General features: G+C 43.6%; 1 protein-coding gene across 5 annotated transcripts in view; it reads left to right on the forward strand.

Annotated features, from left to right (window-relative positions):
• The window catches only part of MAN2A2 (mannosidase alpha class 2A member 2), a 2,415,216-nt gene that overhangs the window by 1,602,894 nt on the left and 791,721 nt on the right, over positions 1–20,601 (forward strand). The gene's annotated exons all lie outside the window — the stretch shown is intronic.

A 20,601-nucleotide genomic window follows, 5' to 3' on the forward strand; every position in this document is an offset into this window, starting at 1 on the left:
AAAGGCGATAAGAAATAAGAATTATTCATTAAACAACTAAAGTACTTAGTGTGGACTGACTGTAATGATGACCATTAGAAGAATAGACACTGAAATGCCAGAGGAGTGCTGACACTGAGCTGAAATCTGGGGTTTGTGATTTGTTGTGTTTTGCATTTGTGCTTCCTCTATAACATAAATTACCAATCCAGAGTAAGATGCCAAAGCAAAAGAGACATTTTACTAAACTCAGAAATCTAAGTTTATAGTAAGTAGGGATTTAATAACATTTTAGAACAAAACAAATGCTGTGTGAACATACAGTAGAAGAATTCAGCAATAGCCTAGATAAGTCACATTGATTTTGCAAAACATTCTAGACCTGCAATTAGTTTTATTTTATTTTGAGTATTACGTATAATTCACAGTTCCCAACTCAGAAGATAGTCTGCTGTCTCAGAACATAAATCAGTTATTTCATACTCATACTGTGATAGCTGTTCTAAACTTACAATGCATATACAAGTATGTTACATGAAAAATGAAAGTAATACCCAGCTCAAATTTTGGAATACACTTTAATGATGATTTCTAAACACTGGGTAAATATTTAAAAATTAAAAGTAATGATGACGTGCAAGTATTAATGGATACATATGAAAAATACCTTTTTTCCATTTCAGCAAGGCTTTATTGTTACAATATAGTAGTCTTAGGCATACAAGTTCATAGGTTCATAGGTGTGTACTAGGCTAATGGCCCTGGAGCCTTTACAAGCCTAGCCCAAAAAAATTGCCAAGGCACAGTGCCACCCGATGTTAGTTCACAGTGTCCCTATCCAATAGGGCAACTGGAATGATCCCTGGAGTGAACTTTCTGTTACCTATCCACTCATCAAGATTTCTCTTGAAGAGGGCCAGCGAGGTGCTCTGCTTGACATGAATGGGAAGCTTATTCCAGAGTATGGGCAGTCTTTGGGAGATGAACCTGCCACTCCAGCATGTTCTGTTAATTGTGGTAATGAGGTTGTGATCTCTGGAGCATGTGGTGCGGGGGGATTGGGATTTCTTTAGGTGTAGCATTTCAAGTAGGGCTGGGTCGGACATGGCTTTGTAAGTCAAGCAGAGATCACCTCTAAGTAGACAATAAGAGACTGAGAACAGCTGAAGTTTCTTGAGTCTGTCCATGTAGGACATGTTTTTAAGGCCTAGGATCCTTTTTGTGAGGTACTTTTGTGGCCTGTCTAGCTGTTGTAGGTATCTGGTCGGGTACATGCCAAACGGGGCGTTATATTCAATGATTGGTCTAATGAGGGATGAGTAGAGAGGGATGATGAACTTTTTCTTCCTGGATGCAAAACCTTTGGTTATAAGATGTGCCACGTAGAAGGACTTTATGACCACAGAGGCAGTGTGGTGGTCGAAGGTGAGGTGGCTGTCAACCTGGGTGCCCAGATATCTTATGTCCCCTTCAGTGTTCAGTGGACTCCCATCAACGTGGTAATTCATGGGAACAGAGTTTTTTCCAAAGGGGTTGATAGCGCATTTTTTGGCATTAAGCTTCAGGCCATGGTTCCGACACCAGTCATTGGTCTCAGAAAGGCCCTTTTGTAGGATGTCTGCATCACTTGGGGAGTTGATAATGACTCGTAGCTTGCAGTCATCAGCTAACTTGGTCAGCCAAAGTCTTTCTGTGTTGGCCTGGACTTCTGAGAAGTAGATGCCAAACAGGAGAGGGCCCAGGACCGAGCCCTGTGGGACTCCACTTGTGACTGGTTGACAGTCTTACTTGGAATCTGCAACTTTCACTCTGTGGGTCCTGTCTGTGAGCCAGTTTGCAACCCACCTAATGATGTAAGGATTGATGCCTAGTTTGGTGAGTTTATCAATGATACCTAAGTGGGGAATGGTATCAAAGGCCTTGGCCAAGTCGAGGTAGGCTGTATGCACTGCCTTACCCTCATCCACAGCCATGGTGACTGTCACAAAGAAGTCAACCATCTTCAGTAGGCAGGATCTCCCCTTGACAAAGACAAACTTTGTGGGGTCAAGAGTTTGGAGATTGCCTTTGTTAAGCAGTATGTCTAAATAGCTTGATAAGAGTACTAGGATAGAGGCTAAAGTAAGTATTTTAGTTTAAAAAAATAAGTATTCTGCTTGAAGGTTCATGAAGCCTGTCTTGTTTGGGTAAGACATAGGTAGTACCACATGATTATTTGAGACACAGCATTATTTACATCTAAAATAACTAACTTGTGCTTGCGGGCAGTCATAATTGATTGCCTGTATCTTTGTTAAGCGGTGTGTCTGAATAGCTTGAGAAGAGTACTAGATAGAGGATAAAGTAAGTATTTTGCTTTAAAAAAAATAAGTATTCTGCCTGAATTTGGGTAAGACACAGGTAGTACCACATGATTATTTGAGACCCAGCATTATTTACATCTAAAATAACTAACTTGTGCTTCTGAGCAGTCATAATTGAACTAGGTCTGAATCAAAAATGAGCCTATGAATTACTTTTTTTTTGTACAATGTTAAGTTGTCAATCTCACCTTCATTCTTGCTGGATGGGTTTGGAGCCGATCTTCGGCTCTGACTCGGCACTTGCTAAGCTCGAGAGTCACTTTTACCAGCTCGAGGCAGCCCCATATCCCATGATGCAAGGCGGTAATTACCCAGATCTCGTTTGCCGCTTCGCTAATGAGGTCATCCTTTTTACCAGCTCCTGGTAAGTGATATTTTTCTAGCTTTTGGTCAGGTTTTAAGAGCCTAAAACCCTAATTGTTGGTCCCTTTATTATCCATTCTTTCCTTTAGCTCCTCCCTCTATGGTGCCTGTAGATGCCTCTTCCCGCTCTCTTGCTCCCGGACCCAGAGATCCATCGCCCCAGGTTTCCCCATTGGGAAGGACTTCCTCTTCCGAAGTTTCTCCTGATCCTTCAGGTGAACCCCCGCGTAAGAGGACCTGCAAGAGGAAGCATTTAGACCCCCCTGAGTCTACAACATCAGATACCGATTTAGATGAGTCGGAGGGGTCCCCAAGATCTCCCTCTGAGGATGTCTCCTTTTCAGACATCCTTGAGCTCATGAAACAGAGGGGGAACTGGCCCTCCATTAACCCCTCCGACCTGGAGGCCTTTGGATCTCGACCCTCCACCTCCAGGGTGTCTCCGCCTTTCGACCCTCTTATGGAGGTCATAGCTCAAAAGGCGTGGGCATCTCCTGATTCGGTGGAACCAGTCCCTAGGAGACCTTCAAAATTTATTATGGCCCCCGCAGAAAAGCAGTTTCTTACTAAAGGTGTCCTGGTTGATGCCATGGTGGTGGCGGCCGCCACTAAGAAGGAACTTGCAGATCCTTCCGTACCAGTCCATCCTCCTAACAAAGAATCCAGGACTATGGACAGGTATGGTAAGCGGATGTTTTCCTCAGTGACCTTTGCTATGCGTTCGCTGAATTATTTATGTCACTTCACCAGACTTCAAAGGGACATCCTTAAAGAATTAGGTGAAGTAGTACAGGATCCTTCAGCAGCAGGGGCTCAGGAAAAGATTGCTTCTCAGCTGGGAATCCTTAACTCCATAACCAACTCCTCCATGCGGCTCATTTCTTATGCAGCCGATGGGGCAAGTAGAGCTGCAGGCACAGGAGTGGCTCTCAGACATCAGTCCTGGATGCGGCTCTGTAATTTTGCAGACCCCTTTAAGGCGTCCTTCACAAACTCTCCCTTTGATGGGTCAGCTTTGTTTGGCCCTCAGGTGAAGGAGACGTTGACCAGGTGTGAGCAAGATGGCAAGACTCTTTCTGACGTAGGAGTCCGTTTCTCCACTCCTTCTAGACCTTACATCCCTGAGGTGTTGCCCGACTGCCCACCCTTGGAGGCAGTCGGGGGAAGATTGTCGCTGTACCCAGAAGCCTGGCTTTCCCTCTCTCAAGACAAATGGGTACAGTCGATCATATCCGAGGGTTACAAGATTCCTTTCGAGGAAAGCCCCTTCCCTCAAAAAGGTTCCCTTCCAGACGTACCACCCGGTCTAAAGGAAATTGCAAGATTAGAGGTGTCAAAGCTTCTAAGGAAAAGAGCCATCCAGCCAGTACCAAAAGATCATTTAGAGTCCAGAATCTACTCAAGGTTCTTTTTGGTCCCCAAAAAGACGGGAGACTGGAGACTAATATTAGACCTCAGCAGACTAAACAAGTCTGTCAAAAAGACGAGATTTCGGATGGTCACACTTCAATCGATTTTGCCCTTTCTGGGCAAAGACAACTGGATGTGCTCTGTAGACCTTCAGGATGCGTACTATCACATAAAAATCCACAGACGCTCCAGAAGGTTTCTCCGCTTTTGGCTGGGGACCAGTCATTTTCAGTTCAGAGCCCTGCCCTTTGGTCTCACTACAGCCCCCAGAGTGTTCACCAAATGCATGGCAGTGGTCACGGCTCACCTGAGACGTCTAGGATTCCAGGTGTTTCCGTATCTCGACGACTGGCTCCTCTCAGCCACCACCAGGCATCAACTCATCCGAGCCAGAGACTACACCCTATGTCTCTGCAGTCAATTGGGAATTTCGGTAAACTTCGAAAAGTCCTCCTTATCGCCCTGCCAATCTATTACCTTTATAGGCGCAAATCTAGACACTACTCGGATGTCAGCAAACCTAACAAGTCAGAGAATCCTAGATATCCAAAACCAGGTTCGAATCATCCTTGCCAGCAAAAAGGTACAAGCCAGGCTGGTTTTGAAAGTGTTGGGCCTCATGGCTGCTGCCATCACACTTCTTCCTCTGGCCCATTTTTACATGCGTCTTCTACAATGGATGTTGTTCACACAATGGTCCTTCCAGCAGCTTCCCATGCGTCACAAGATCCTAGTGACACAGACCTGCAAGAACCATCTATCCTGGTGGATTTCCTCTCCTCTAGTCCATCAGGGCAGACCATTTGTTCCCCCGGCCCCGGTAGCCACGGTCACTTCAGATGCCTCCCTGATCGGGTGGGGGGGCATTATCAGGGCAGGATGGTTCATAGCACGTGGCAACCGTTCGAATACCACCTGCACATAAATGTCCTAGAGATGAGAGCAGTGCTTTTAACGTTGCAAGCCCTCAACGACTTTCTTCCCTTAGGAACTATTGCAGTTCACACGGACAACAAGTCCGTGGTGTGGTACATCAACAAGCAGGGCGGAACCAAGTCCTATCCCTTGTGTCGAGAAGCTCTCAGACTTTGGCAATGGGCGATCTCCTCTCATCGGTTTCTGGTAGCAACGCATATCCCTGTGAAAACCAACATAATAGCGGACAGATTGAGCAGAGCTATACTCATGCCTCACGAGTGATCTCTCAAGCAATTCATAGTGGAAGAGATTTTTCAGAAGTGGGGCCGCCCATGCTGCGATCTTTTTGCTACTCCTCTAAACAGCAAATGCCTAGACTTCTTTTCTCTCTTCCCACTTCCGGGCCATCCCCCCAGAGACGCTCTTTCCCAAGATTGGCCCCAGGGACTTCTTTATGCTTTTCCCCCCTTCCCATTGATTCCACAGGTACTCCAGAAAGCGTCCGTTTTGAGAGCCAAAATGATTCTCATTGCCCCTTACTGGCCTCGACAAATTTGGTTCCCGTTCCTTCATCGCGATCTCTTGGTGCAGCCTTGGCATCTGGACCCAGTGCCAGATCTTCTGACCCACCAGTCGGGTCAACTGCACCGGTCCGTTCCTTCCCTCAACCTCACAGCTTGGTTGCTCCACTTCCTTCCTTAGCCAGGCTTCCTATGATCTCTAACCCCATTAGAGACATTATAGTAGCTTCTCTTAAGTCCTCTACCAGGAGGATTTACTCTAGTAAGTGGAAACACTTCTCCCTCTGGGCGAAAGATAAGAACATAGATCCCTTTACTGCCCCGGTTCAGTCAGTCTTGGATTTTCTAGCGGAAATTTTTCACTCAGGTTCTTCCTCTTCCACAGTCAAAGTTCAGTTGGCAGCAATCTCCAACTTTCATGTCGGGTTTGCAGACCACAACATTATGTCCCACAAGCTTTGTAAAGCCTTTCTTAAAGGGGTGTTCCTTCTAAAGCCCCCTGTTAGGGATCCTCCACCACAGTGTGACCTAAATTTAGTGCTGGCATCCTTGATACTTCCCCCTTTCGAACCGGCTGCTTCATGTTCATTAAAGTTTCTTTCTTGGAAGACACTCTTTCTTGTCGCCATTACCTCGGCTAGAAGAGTGTCGGAACTTCATGCCTTATCTGTTCGTCCCCCTTATTTGGTCTTCCACAAGGACAGGGTATCCTTGAGAACCAATCCATCCTTTTTGCCCAAGGTTGCTTTTAAGACAAATTTAAACCAATCCATTGATCTTCCTGTATTTTTTCCAAATTATTCTAACAGGGCGGAACAAAAATTGCATTACCTTGATGTTCACCGCCAACTTAGATATTACTTGGACAGAACGAAGCAATTTAGGAAATCTGATCAACTCTTCCTTTCTTATGCTGAAAATAAAAAAGGTCTCCCTGTTTCTAAAGTGACCTTATCCAGATTGCTATCTTCCACCATTTCTGATATTTATCAACTTAGGGGCAAACAACTCAGCTCAAAACCTAAAGCACATTCCACAAGAGGCCTAGCCACTTCTACAGCTTTTCAGGCTAGGCTGCCCTTAGATTCTATTTGTGCAGCAGCCACTTGGGCCACTCCTCATACCTTTGTTTCTCATTACAAATTGGATTTGGCCTCCAGGGACAGGGCAAGCTTTGGTTCCACTGTTCTCAAGAGTCTGTTCTATTGAACCACCCGGGATAGAGGTGCTAGGGACGCGGTCCCATCCAGCAAGAATGAAGGCGAGATTGACAACTTAACATTTAGAAGTTATGTACCTACCATAACGTTCCATGTTAGTTGTCTTCTCTCGCCTTCTTTCTTGCATCCCTCCCTCCTGTCCCCCTAGCCTGGACAGACCTTGATCTCCCCTTTTCTCTGGAAGATTCTTCTTCCTTGGACACCAGTTAGTTCTTGTCCTTGATTACCTGGTTTCCATTACAGCCTTTTAGGTTAGTGTTTCTCTTTCCTTAGTGGAAAGTTTTTATAGGCAGTTTTTCCTCTAGATACCAAACGAGATCTGGGTAATTACCGCCTTGCATCATGGAATATGGGGCTGCCTCGAGCTGGTAAAAGTGACTCTCGAGCTTAGCAAGTGCCGAGTCAGAGCCGAGGATCAGCTCCGAACCCATCCAGCAAGAAAGAAGGCGAGAGAAGACAACTAACATGGAACGTTATGGTAGGTACATAACTTCTAATTTTACAAGATGGCTGACACATATACCTCATGAAATAGAAGCTTGGTATTTCTCAATTTATCCCCCCTTTATTATTTTATAGCCCCTAATGTTACTGAGGTAAATTTTTACCTGAATAGTCACCCTAATAATAGTTACCCAACAGTTTGAACATTGGCTCTAGTTGATTGTGACACCCTGATCCTATGTAGGAAAATGAGAAAGAAGACTTGGGGATAGAGGGATTTAAATCTTTAGCATACTATGACTTGACCAGAGTATCAGACCACGAGTTTGAATATGTGTGTATTCTTTACATTTAAACATTTTTTACTTGATTCAGATTACTGTTAAAGAAAAATACATTATGGAGCCCAGACCATTTCTAGCTTTTTATTGTATACAAGTAAACTTAACCCTTGATTTGGTGTAAAAAATGAAAAATGTTTCTGCTTAATATTTAGGTTTGTGTATACTGTATGTATCTTTCAACATATGTCTTAAATTCTACCACAGTTCCTTACTCTAGAAATGCCTCAAGTCTTCTTTAGATGCCAAAATAATAATATTTCAAAACATGCACCTAAAGTAATCAAAAACTAATCTCTTGTCCTGTTTGTTTATTGATCTACAGTTCAGTACACATATTTGATAAATATCAATCTGACGTGCTTTTCATTCTTCCCCAACATATAGGTTATGGATCAGATCTTGGATCCAACTCAGCCCCATTCCACAGACTTACGGATCCAACTCTTGAGCTCCTCCCTCTACCCATAATGTCCTAGTCAGCCTACAGTACCTCAGATCTCACTTGCTTCCATCTCGCATGGATGCGGATCCTCTGTTGGAGCATTTTATTCAATGGTTCGAGCATTTGTGAGTGTTTTTTTTCTGTAAAAAAATCATATATTTAACCTTCTAAATCCTCCCTCTATTTAGTTTTACAGAAGTCTCTACCTGTTAGATATTTTCTTCTCCTTTCTATCTTTATTTGGTAGACTTGTTGTGTACCTTTGGTGGTACCTCCTTCTTTCATTCCTACCCCTTTTATAGGGTATCTACCTCTACCATTGTTGGTAGTTTTTCTGGCTGTAAAAAAAACAAAAACTTTTCTTTCAGTCTCTCTCTTTCTTTTTTATAGAGTATGTCTGAGAAATCAACAGGATTTAAGAAATGCACTTCCTGTGGGCACAAGATCCCAAATTCTGATGCCCTCAGGGAGTGCGTTTACTGTTTAAGGGCAGCACACCTTGGTACAAATTGTGCTATTTGTGCTGCTTTTAATTCAAGAGCTATTGCAGATAGGAGGAATAAGTTAGTCCTCAAGGGATTATTCGTCTTCTTTTGGGGATCATACCCCCAGTAAACATTCCAGGGCTGCATTGGAGCATAGAAAAAGCTCCCTTGCTAGGTCTCCAAAGACTCCTCTTCAGATCCAACTTCTTCAGATCCGAAGAAAAAACTTTAGATCCCACGCCCTCAGATCCAATAGATATTTCAGGCAAGTCTCCTACACAGCCATCGGATCCAAAACCCTCGGATCTGACTTCTGGTATATTTAAGACTCCCAGAACTCATTCGCCCGAGTTTGTCATAGATTTCCTTGGCTCTATTCCCCCCTTATACAAATGACTCCAAGGAAACTTTCTAGGCCTCAGTCAAGTACCTCACCTGGCAGGTCCTCCAGGAGTCTCTCTGAGGCCAAAATAGATAGGATGATGAAATTCCTCAGAGCTCAGATTCAGATGGGGGTTATATCGGCTCCATCTCCAGTCGGCTTTGTGAGCTTCCCTTTTACTTCCATGTAGTTATATCTCCTCCAACCCATCCTTTAGTTTTAGAACCATAGGTTCCAAGCATCCTAAGAGAGCTGGGTGTTGAAGCTGAAGAGGGTTATGTCTTTGACTCCAACAGTGTTCCTGACTGGTTCTGCTTCTATTCCCTCGAATTGAGAAAAGTCTTGGAGACGAAACATCAGTGTTGGATCTGGAGTTCCATAGCATTGGTATTAGATCTGGAGTTCCATAATCTACTCCAATGCTGTCGGACCCACCCTTGCTCCTCAGAGCCTCAGCGCTCGATAGCTCAGGTCCGGCTCCCTCCTCGAGGCATGGATTAGGACAGAGTCAGGGCTTGTCTGCCTTGGAAGTTTTGTCTTCAGTGAGACCAGCCACGGTTCTCCCAGTCCATGTGCCTTTGAGGTAGTGGAGAGGATGTTCTGTTATCCAAGAGACCCATTCTCTCACTCTTCTTTGAATCCTACATCCAGTTCCCCAGCGGGTCCAAGCTGTGATCCCATTAGACCTATTCCACAGGGACAGCTAGTGCCAACTAGTGTCCAGACAGTTCCTTTGGAGAAACTTCCCCTCTCTTCAGTCACCTCCCTGGAGTATCCTACTGAAGAGGTTTCCCATAAGAGAACATGTAAAAGGAAGCACATAGTTTCCCCTTTGAAATCTCTCACAGAGGGGACTGACTTCGACGAAGGGGAAGGGTCTCTCAGATCACCACCTGACAGCATCTCATTCAGAGACGTTTTGGAGATCGTTAAGCAAAAAGGTAGTTGGTCCTCAGATAATCCTTCCCTGGAGAAGTCAGTATTTCTGGAAGCTTTTGGTACTGACCCATCTACGTCTTGGTTGACTCCCCCAGTTGTTGAGCTCATCGACCTAGTCTGTCACCAGGCATAGAAGGAACTGAATTCTGTTGAACCAATCTCACATTGTCCAGAACATATTTTGGCACCGCCAAAAGATAGATCTCCCTGGAGTCCCTATTGATGCTGTGGTTGTGGTGGCAGCCACAGAAAAGGAGCTAGCAGAGCAGAGCTCCTCTGTCTGTCCCCCTAATAGAGACTTGAGGGTGTTGGACAGATTTGGAAAGTGCATATTTGCTTCAGTGCACTTTGTCTCAAGGTCCCTGAATTATTTAGCCCACTTTACAAGGCTGCAGAGAGATTTGACCAAGGAGCTGTCCAAATCCCTCTCAGAGTCCATGACTCTAGAGGGCTATGATAGATCATCCTCTCAAATAGTCACTCTATTATCCATTTCCAATGCATCCATGAGGTTGATATCCCATGCTGTAGAGGGTTACTCTTGGGCTGCAGGTTTAGGCATTGGCATACAGAGACATGCTTGGATGCAGTCATGTGAGTTTGTGGAGCCTTTCAAGTCTTCTTTCATCAATGCTTATTTTGATGGAACCTTCTTGTTTGGTCCTTCTGTTAAAGGAACGCTCTCCCACAATGAACAGAAAGGAAAGACTCTGCCATAGGGATTCATTTTTCTACCCCTCAACAATCTTTTACCAAAAATCTAAGAGTGTGCATGAAAATGTGGTCCCGTACATCCCAAGGATCTTTCCAAGAGTCACACTAGGACAACTCCTTCAGAAGCGGGGGGTGTCAAATGGAAGATTCTGTCCTCATGGCAAAACCAGGGTTTCTGAGATTCCTTTCTGGATAGACCATTTCAGCACTCTTGGTTGCCTGACTGCTTACCTCTGGATGCAGTTAGGGGCGCTTGTCCTTGCACCGAGATGCCTTGCCTTCTATAACAAAAGATTCTTGGGTACTAAAAATAATATCCAGAGGTTATTTCTTACCATTTTTTTCAGATTCCCCCAATGAAAACAAGATAGCTTTCTAACATTCCACCCAGTCAGAAAGAAGTTGCAGAACTAGAAATTCAGAAGCTGCTGAACAAGAGAGTCATCAGGAGGTCCCACCAGACCAAAAAAGGATTTGTATCATACTGAAGGTTCTTTTTTAATAACAAAAAAGACACGGGACCTGAGACCAGTTTTGGATCTAAGCAACCTGAATCAGTTTGTCAGGAAATCAGAGTTACAAATGGTCACTCTGCCCTTTTTGCACAAGAACAATTCGATGTGCTCATGTGATCTTCAGGATGTATACTATCATGTCAAAATGAGCAGACATTCCTGAAAATCCCTGCACTTGGTTGGAAGCCAGCCACTATCAGTTCATAGCCCTGCCGTTTGGTCTCATCACAACCCCCAGGGTGTTTAGCAAGTGTATGGCAGTGGTAGCAGCTCACCTCAGACAGCTAGGATTCTGAGTGTTTCTAAATTTAGATGACTGGCTCCTCACCACCCCAACCAGCCATGTCCTAGATCAGTCCAGGGACTATTTGTTCCAGCTTTGTTAAACACCAAGCATTACAGTCAACATCTCCCATTCCAGACTACAACTGATACAGAGACTGGAGTTCATTAGTGACAAGTTAAACACAATAAATCAGATTGATTCTCTGCTTATTCATTGTATAGACACAGTCAAGTTCCAGGTTGAGCAAATCCTTGTTCCTTCTACTTCCTCAGTCAAACTTATTCTTCAGGCTCTAGGTTTGATGGGAGCAGCTGTAGTCTTAATTCCCTTAGCACGTTTCTATATGCGTGTTCACCAATCGACTCTAGCTATTCACTGGTCTTTTCTGCAGAATCCTCTATCCTCCCTGTGACACTGCCAACCCAACTATCTGGAATTTTGTAAATAATTCTGTCATTTGTGAATATTGATATAATTTATACAGAACTGTATGTTATGTACTGAGCTTCAAGAATGTAACCACAGCATACCCTACTGGAACATAGAAGATAAACTTACAAAACTTGAAGAAAATAAGTTGAAATTAAGTGCTTTATGGTGGTGCTATAAAAGTTAGTTTCAATGCAGCAAGAAGACAGGATGTCTAGAGCTGGAAGTTTTTTTTATTGTCCTGGGCAGAAATAATTACTAGGCTTAAAATGAAAAGTGTTTTGTTGATTTATGACTTTCTAGCAGCTGCACAGGTCTGAGAGTTATGTATTTCTCACACAGAGATGTTAACATTCTGTTAGTTTCTGGTTTAGCTTGGGAACTAAAGTCAGGTGCAGAAAGTGATGTCATCCAAGCTAACCCAACAGTAATATTTGATAATGATTTAGGAACTCCCTCAGGGAGACTTTGCATTTTGTATTTTGTTTTTGACCTGGAAACATCCACTCATCATCAACATCTGCACTTGCTAATACTAAGTAACTAGGGCATAGTATCTCTTTTAGATATAGATATGAATATAGTAAAGATTAGTTTAGATGTTTTCTGTATTTATATGAGACTGTCCTACAATGTTGTTTTAAAATATTTCATGTGATTTTGAACTCTGAAATAACTGTGTTTGGTTTCTGAGTATTGTCTTGTTCTTTTATTATTTGTTATTAAATATATTTAAATCTATCTTTGTGGCTGATATTTGTGAGACACATTTAAGGTCTTAGAGGACTTGCATATGTATTTGGTGACACTGTACAGGACACTCCTAAATAGCATTGCAAGTCTTGGTCGCAACTACCATTTTGATAATAGTAACATTACAATGTAGGATCAGACACCCTGTGTTTCTTTACACTGTAGGATTAGACACCCTTTGTAAGGGCCGTATAGTAACTGATAAGTAGGGGGTTGGCAGTGATAACTACCTTATAGTCAGGGCAGAAGGGGTCATGGTTAGTAAACCTTTGCCAGCCTTCCCCAGGTGTGTGTGTGTGTGTGTGCATATATAAATCAAAGCTCAAAGTGTGTGCGTGTGTGTGTCAGCTACTTGGACATGGACATGAAAGACTTGTTGGACAGGGAGGGTGCTGGAGGTCTTGGCTTGACCCCTCAGTTGAGATCTTAACCCTATAACAGTGCCAGTGGGGAGGCTTATTGGGGATCTGGAGATATAGGGAGAAACCAGCCCCAGACTGACTGTGATCTCTGTGTGCTCTTAAGGGAAATTGCACTTTACTGTGTGTGTACTTGTCATGCTCCCATTGTGTACATCCCTCACTGTTGCTAGTGGTAAGGATTGAGGCTTCTTGATTACTGGGTCAGTGCAGGGGCGTCACACTACCCAGTCAAACTCACTTGGTTATGCAGAAACTGTCTTCATTGGGAGATCCAGTCAGATGACATTTAACTGGGCTGCCCTTTCGTTCTGTCTCTTCCAGTGGCTGTGGTGACCATGGATGCCTCCCAGCTTGGCTGAAGGGGGCATTTCTTGGGAAGGACAGTTCAAGGCACATAGTCTCCTCAAGAGACCTATTCCCACATCAGTGTCCTAGAGATAAGAGCGGTCCTGTTAGTGTTGCAGGCATTTCAAGATGTTCTCCCTCAGGGGGACTATCACGATTCAAACCAACAACGTGTCTGTTAGTCTGGTACATTAACAAACAAGGGGGAACCCAATCTTATCCCTTCTGTCAAGAAGCTATGAGAGTGTGGCAGTGGGAGATCTCCTCCATCTGTTTTCTAGTGACCACGTACATTCCGGGGGAATACAGCATACTACTGGACAGATTCAACAGCTCCATTCTGATGCCGTCATTGGTGCGAGCCTTGCTGTGATCTCCCTGCATCTCCCCACAACAACAAAAGCAGCAGATATTTTGCCATGATCCCTTCTCAGGGGGAGTCACTGAGAGATGCTCTAGTCCATGTTTGGCCCTCCTGTCTCCTTTACGCCTATCATCCCGTACCTCTGATTTAAAATTCTTACAAAACGCCAGTCAGTTGAAGAGCATGGTTATCCTTTTTGTCCCCTTTTGGCCTCACCAAGTGTGTTTCCCCATCCTTTGGTCTCATTTTTGATATCCACCGTGGATACTGGACCCAAGTCCAGACCTTCTTTCACACCCCTCAGGAATGAAGCATCCCCAACCACATGGTTTCTCCAATTCCATTTATAGCTAGACACCCAGGCTTTCCTCCCCAGTCTGACAAGTAATTATGTCATCCCAGAAAGCATCTGCAAGGAAGATTTACAAAAGTAAATGGAAAAGATTTTTAATTTAGGCTCTTCAGAAGAAAATTGACCCTTTCACTGCTCCTATATCTTTGGTACTGGAGATTTTAGCTCCCCTTTTTTAGGAAGGTGCTAGTTTTTCCACAATCAAAGTGCAATTATTAGCAATTTCAAAAGATTTCATATTCGCTGCCATTGGTGCTCCCCTCTGCACCGACAGCTTTGGCACCAACTACGACTACTACTACAACTATTTTGGAGTCGATATCTTTGAAACCAAAGAAATTCATCTTTGAAGATAGGCCTCATACTAGGTATTCTCCCTCACTAGACACTTTTGTAGACTGATCTCCAAGCCCGTTCTTGGATTGTTCCTCTTCTAACTCCAACTGAGCCTTCAGAGTTTCTGGTGCCGACAATCCCAGTTTCAGCTGTCTCGGTGCTGGTCAGAGCTACTTCTCCAGTGTCAAAAACAGCCTCGGGTTCTTTGATTCTGTCGGTACCGGAGACCAGTTGAGGTCACACCTTTGTTGCAGGTTCCAAGGGGCATGGTTCCACTTTGGTGTTGTCAGAGCTCTCCATGCCCCTTGAAGCATTGGCATACATTAGCTCAACACCGGCTTTGGCTTCTGAGGTGGCCTCCTTGGTGCAGGGTAGAACCACAGTTCTGAAGGAGTCTGTTTCGGTTCCGGGCTCCTATTCCACTACGGAGGAAGAGTGCCTGCCTTCCAAGGCCATGAAGAGGGCCTTGTCCACTGCGGGCATACAGTTGACACCACTTTCTTCAGACCAACAGCCCTGTCCTTCCTCTTGCCCGGAGCTTCCTCTAGCCTGTACCCTGGGACAGCAGACACTGAAGCCTCAGGCTCCAACCATAATGGTCATATTCTCTTCAGTTACCTCTCCTGCCCATCCCACCAAAGATGCACCCCTGAAGAGGAAGTGCAAGAGGAAGCACTTAAACTCCTCTCGAGTCTTTCACTGAAGATACCAATTTCGTTGAAGGGTAAGGTTCCCCAAATTCACCCCTGGAAGATGTCTCCTTCAGAGACATTCTAGAGATCATTGAACAGAGGGATGTCTGGACTTCCCTACAACCTTCCTCAGAGGAATCTGTATACCTAGAGGCTACCTTCCTCAGAGGAATCTGTATACCTAGAGGCTTTCTGTGTCAGACCCTCTACCTCCTGAATCTCTCCACCCACTGAAGATTTGATTAAATAGATTGCACAGCAGGCTTGGAAGATACCTGATTCTATCGAGCCAATCCCAAAGAGACCAGACTATATTTTATCAGCTGCTCAGGATCAGCAGCACTGGGCAAAAGGAATGCCAGTAGATGCCATGGTGGTAAAGGCAGCCACCAAAAAGGCACTTGCTGATGAAAGTCCTACTATCCATCCTCCTAATAAAGATTATAGGACAATGGATAGATTTGGAAAGTGCATATATGCTTCATCGACCTTCACACTAAGGTCCTTGAGTTACATGGCACATTTCACGAGACTTCAACGAGATCTGATAAAAGAACTATCAGATACTCTGGCAGGAGCAATAGCTGAAGGGGCTAAGAAAAGGGTAACTTTTCAGCTGGCAACCCTAGCTCGATTCTGTTTGTAACTTGTCCATGAGGCTTATAGCTCATGCAGCTGAAAGGACGACAAGGGCAGCAAGTTCGGGTGTAGCCATCAGGAGAAAAGCCTGGATGCACTTATGTGAATTTGCGGAGCTATTTAAGTCTACTTTCATCAATGTTCCGTTTGACGGAGCATCTCTTTTTAACCCTAAATTTAAAGACAACCTTGCCAGATGTGAGAAAGATGGAAAGACCCTTTCTGCCATGGCCATATTCATTTCCACTCCTCAATGGTCTTACTCCAGGAACCAGAGAAGTGGGACCATGGGCATATGCTTACTCCGCAACAGTCTTACTTCAGGATCCAGAGAAGTGGGAAGCTATGATTCAAGAAGTCCCAAGGACCTTTCCATGACTCATGTGGCAATGAAATGACTTCCCCAGGGGCGGAGGGGGGAGTAGCAATGAAAGACGCTATGCATGAGGCAGATGTGGCCTGCAAAATCAGGGTTCCAGAGATTCTTTCCCTGGTAACTCTTTATTAGTGCTCCTGAAAGGAGGCCTGATTGCTGTCCTCTGGAGGCAGTCGGGGGGATGATTATCCCTGCACCTACCTGCCTGACTCAAGATAACAATGGACAATTGGATGCAGAGGATCTTAACCGGAGGTTACAATATCTCAGAAAAAAAACAGAAAATTGAAGAAAATCCCAGATGTTCCACCCAGTCACAGGTATGCAGCAGTCTTAGAAATTCAAAAACTGCTCAACAAAAGAGTCATCCAAGCAGTTCCACCAGACCAGATAGGATCTGGAGTTTACTCAAAATTCTTTAGTGCCAAAGAAAACAGGGGACTGGAGACCGATTTTGGATCTCAGTTAATTGAACAAATCAGTTCATCAAACCAAATTCTGGATGGTCACAGTTCAGTGTATACTTCCATTCTTAGAAAAAGATGATTGGATGTGCTCAGTAAATCTTCAGAATGTGTATTACCACATAAAAATGGACAAGCAATCCAGAACATTCCCGTGCTTCCGGCTGGGAGCCAGTCATTATCAGTTCAGGGCCCTGCCTTTTGGTCTCACCACAGCCCCCAGAGTGTTTACCAAATGCATCCCAGTGGTAGCAGCCCACTTCAGACTGTAAGGATTCTGTGTTTCCTTACCTGGACAACAGGCTCGTCATCACTCCAACTAGACATCTGCTCTTACAGGCAAGACTCCGTTCTTCAAACTTGTTCCTCATTGGGAATTATGATAAACTACAAAAATCCCATCTAGAGCTAACACAGCAATTGGAATTCATAGCAGTGATGCTAAACAGAAACACCTGCATCGCTTCTCTTCCCCCAGCAAACTACAAAGGAAAAAAAAGGAATTGTGGTCTTCAAAGAATAAGATCGTAAGTCAGTCAGATTATTTGCAGCAAAAAGGTGACTGCAAAGCTCTTGTTACAAACTCTAGGATCAATGTCAACCTCCATCACTTTAATTCCCCTTGCAAGATATCACATGCGGAGTCTTCAGTGGCTCCTGGCATCCCAATGGTCTGTACTGAATCAGACAGTGTCCCAGCTGGTATTAATCACCAAATTATGCAAGAGGACCTGAGTTGGTGACTTCACTCCAGTGAAATTTTGTCAGGCAGACCCTTTGTCCCTCTTCAACCTCAAGCCATAGTGACCATAGACATGTCCCAGATAGGGTGGGGGGGGGGCTTTATCTGGAAAAGACAGTCCAAGGCATTTGGGGAATGATTGAGATTCAAACAGACAGCATGTCAGTAGTCTGGTACATCAACAAGCAAGGGGGAACCAGATCTTACCCTCTTTGTCGAGAAGCAATCAATGTATGACAATGGGCAATATCATCCAACTGCTTTCTAATTGCGATGCATATTCGGGGAGCTCCAACGTGATTGTGGACAAACTGAGCAGGGCCATCTTAATGCCTCACAAGTGGTCTCTCAGTTTGTTGGTGGCAGAAGAGATATTCTGCCAGTGGGGCCATACCTGCTGAATCTCTTTGCATCCCCCCCGAACAACATGTGCATCAGCTATTTTGCCCTAATTTACCTTCCGGGGGAGTCACCAAAAGATGCTCTCCTTCACTATTGGCCCCCTGTTCTATTGTATTGCTTTTCCCCCTGATTCTGTCATATCCCAGTTTCTGAAGAAAACCAAGTCGAAGAACAGAATAATTCTCATTGGCCCATTCTGGCCTCATCAGTTGTGGTTTCCCTTTCTTTGGCCTCATCTAGTTCAGAAACCTTGGACACTGGACCCAGATCCAGATCTTTTGTCCCATCTGGTCAGACTAGTTTTTCCGAGTCTTCAAAATCTCAACCTCCACTGCATGGCTTCTCCAGTTTCAATGATTGCCAGGCATTCTACTCTCACTTCCCCAGTTCAAAGGATTGTACTAGCCTCCCACAAACCTTCGACTAGAAGGATGTATTTCAGCAAGTGGCAAAAATTTTCAAAATGGGCTTCAGAGACTAATCTTCATCCATTTTCAGCAGCAGCTGATAAGGTCCTGGAGTTTTTAACATTGCTTTTTGAAGCAGGAGCATCTGCCTCCACCATACGAGTGCATCTAACTGCAATCTCAACTTTTCATAATGGTTTGAAGACAACGTTAAAGTCCCACAAACTTTGTAAAGCCTTTCTAAAAGGAACTTTGCTGCTCAGACCCCCACACAAAGACCCTTCTGCACCTCGGGACTTGAATCTGGTATTTCAGTCTGCAATTAGTTCCTCTTTTGAACCTTCTGCAACTTGCGATCTGAAGTTTTTGTCCTGGAAAACACTATTGCTAGTAGCTATTACTTCTGCAAGGAGGATATCTGAACTACAGGCCTTACCTTGCAAACCTCCATGCCTTATTTTCCATAAAGACAGGGTTTCCTTGCAAACAAATCACCTTCTTTTCTACCAAAGATTGTCTGAAACCAATATTAACCAGACTTTTTAACTTCCAGTTTTTTACTCCAATTTCTCAAACAAGGGTAAATATTGTCTACATTTACTAGATTGCATAGACAATTGCATTTTTACCTTCACAGAACAAAGGAAATCAGAAAATCGGACCAGTTTGTTTCCTTCTCTTAGCCTAATATGGGAAAACCTATTTCTAAAGTTACTCTATCTAAATGGCTTGAAGACTGTATAACTTTTGTTTATAACAAAAACAAAGTGCAACTACCGGCACCTATTAAAGCACATTCAACAAGGGCAGTTTCCACTTCTATTGATGATATTTGTACAGTGACACCTGGGATGATATTTGTACAGTGACACCTGGGCATCCCCTCACATCTTTGTTACTCATTACAAACTGGATCTGGTTTCTAAGGGACGAGCATCATTTGGCTCGATGGTGCTCAGGAATATTCTTCTGAGACCTCCCAAAATTTAGGTAGCTGGGGACTCTGTCCCACAGTCAAGGATTAAGTGAAGATTGACAACATCAGATAAAGACGTTATGGCTTACCATAGCATTCCATCTGTGTTGTCGATCTTCACTTATCCTTGACATCCCCACCCTGCTTCCCCCAGCCCTTCAGTTTCTTGGTGGAACGGATCTTTCCCAAAAGATTGGCTTTCCCTTTTAGGAATACAGATATGGTCTCTGGTCTGTTACTTGTCACTATTTTATGCAAACTCGATCTGAGGTAATCCTGCAAGGAGCATTATGGCTAAAGCTTAGCTGGAAGGTTTTGGAGGGCGTGACCTGGAATAATGGCTGAGTCAGTTCTGATATATCGAACCGCACCCACAGTCAAGGATAAGTGAAGATCGATAACGCAGATGGAACATTATGGTAAAATATAACTTTTTTTGTCAGAAAGATAGAGTTACCTTACAGTCCAGTCCATCCTTCTTACCAAAAGTAGTTTCTGAATCAAATATCAGTCAAACAATTCATTTGCTTGTCTTCTTCCCTAATTTTTCAAATAAGGGAGAGTACATGCTACATCTTTTAGATGTACATAGACAACTAAGTTTTTATTTACACAGGCAAAGAGGATTTTAGGAAAACAGTCTCTTTATCACTGAACAGACAAGGATCACCATTTTCTAAAGTTACCCTGGCCAAATGGATTTCTTATTGCATTTCTTTTATATATTCCCAGCAAGGTCTGTCCCTACCAAAGCCTCCTAAGGCACATACAACTAGATCTGTGTCCACTTGTTCTACTTTCTGGTGTAGAACTTCCACTGATGTTTGTGCAGCAGCTACCTGCTCTAATGCTCCTATCTTTATTGCTCAGTACAAACTAAACTTGACTTCTAGAAGTATATCTGCTTTTGGTTCAGCAGTTCTCCAGATTATCCTTCCATAATGGCCACCCAAGATTTACCTGGGTGGGGACTCTGTCCAATTTGTTTGTTTTTTTAATTTGTTTTTTTATTCAATTACCACTTGTGGCATAGGCAAATTTACATTTGTTCAAAAGTAATCAAACTGTCATAAATTAACATTAACAATGTATTTATTTATTGTATTTAGCATTTGTTTACCGGGAAAGTCCGACTTGGAACGAGCCCAATTTTCAGATGAGGACCAGGGAGAAATGCTCCATGCCAGTAACAAACATTATACTTAACATAAATTGCTATATATCATATACCTTAAGCAACATTACATAAATTATTCAATTCCTGCCCCCTTTTTTAAAGAAGAAACATCTCTAGTAAACCATCATTTCCAACATAATCATACATTAATATAAATGAAAATGAACCACACCAACACAATCCTAGTTGCAAACATGTTACATCACAAACCATACTGACACACTCCCAGTTGCAAACATTATATATCACTTATAATGTACCAATCATTTTCAGTCAAACATTACATAGCTCATTTAAGTCTTGCCTTCTTTTAAACCTTGTTCCTTTCCTGTATGTATTGTTCCCACAATTCCTTTTTTTTCCTTAGTAGTTTGCTCCTAGCCTTTTATAGAGATCTCAG

The sequence above is a fragment of the Protopterus annectens genome, chromosome 7.part0 (assembly GCF_019279795.1).
Source record: "Protopterus annectens isolate FY-2018-M chromosome 7.part0, PAN1.0, whole genome shotgun sequence".
NCBI lineage: Eukaryota > Metazoa > Chordata > Ceratodontiformes > Protopteridae > Protopterus > Protopterus annectens.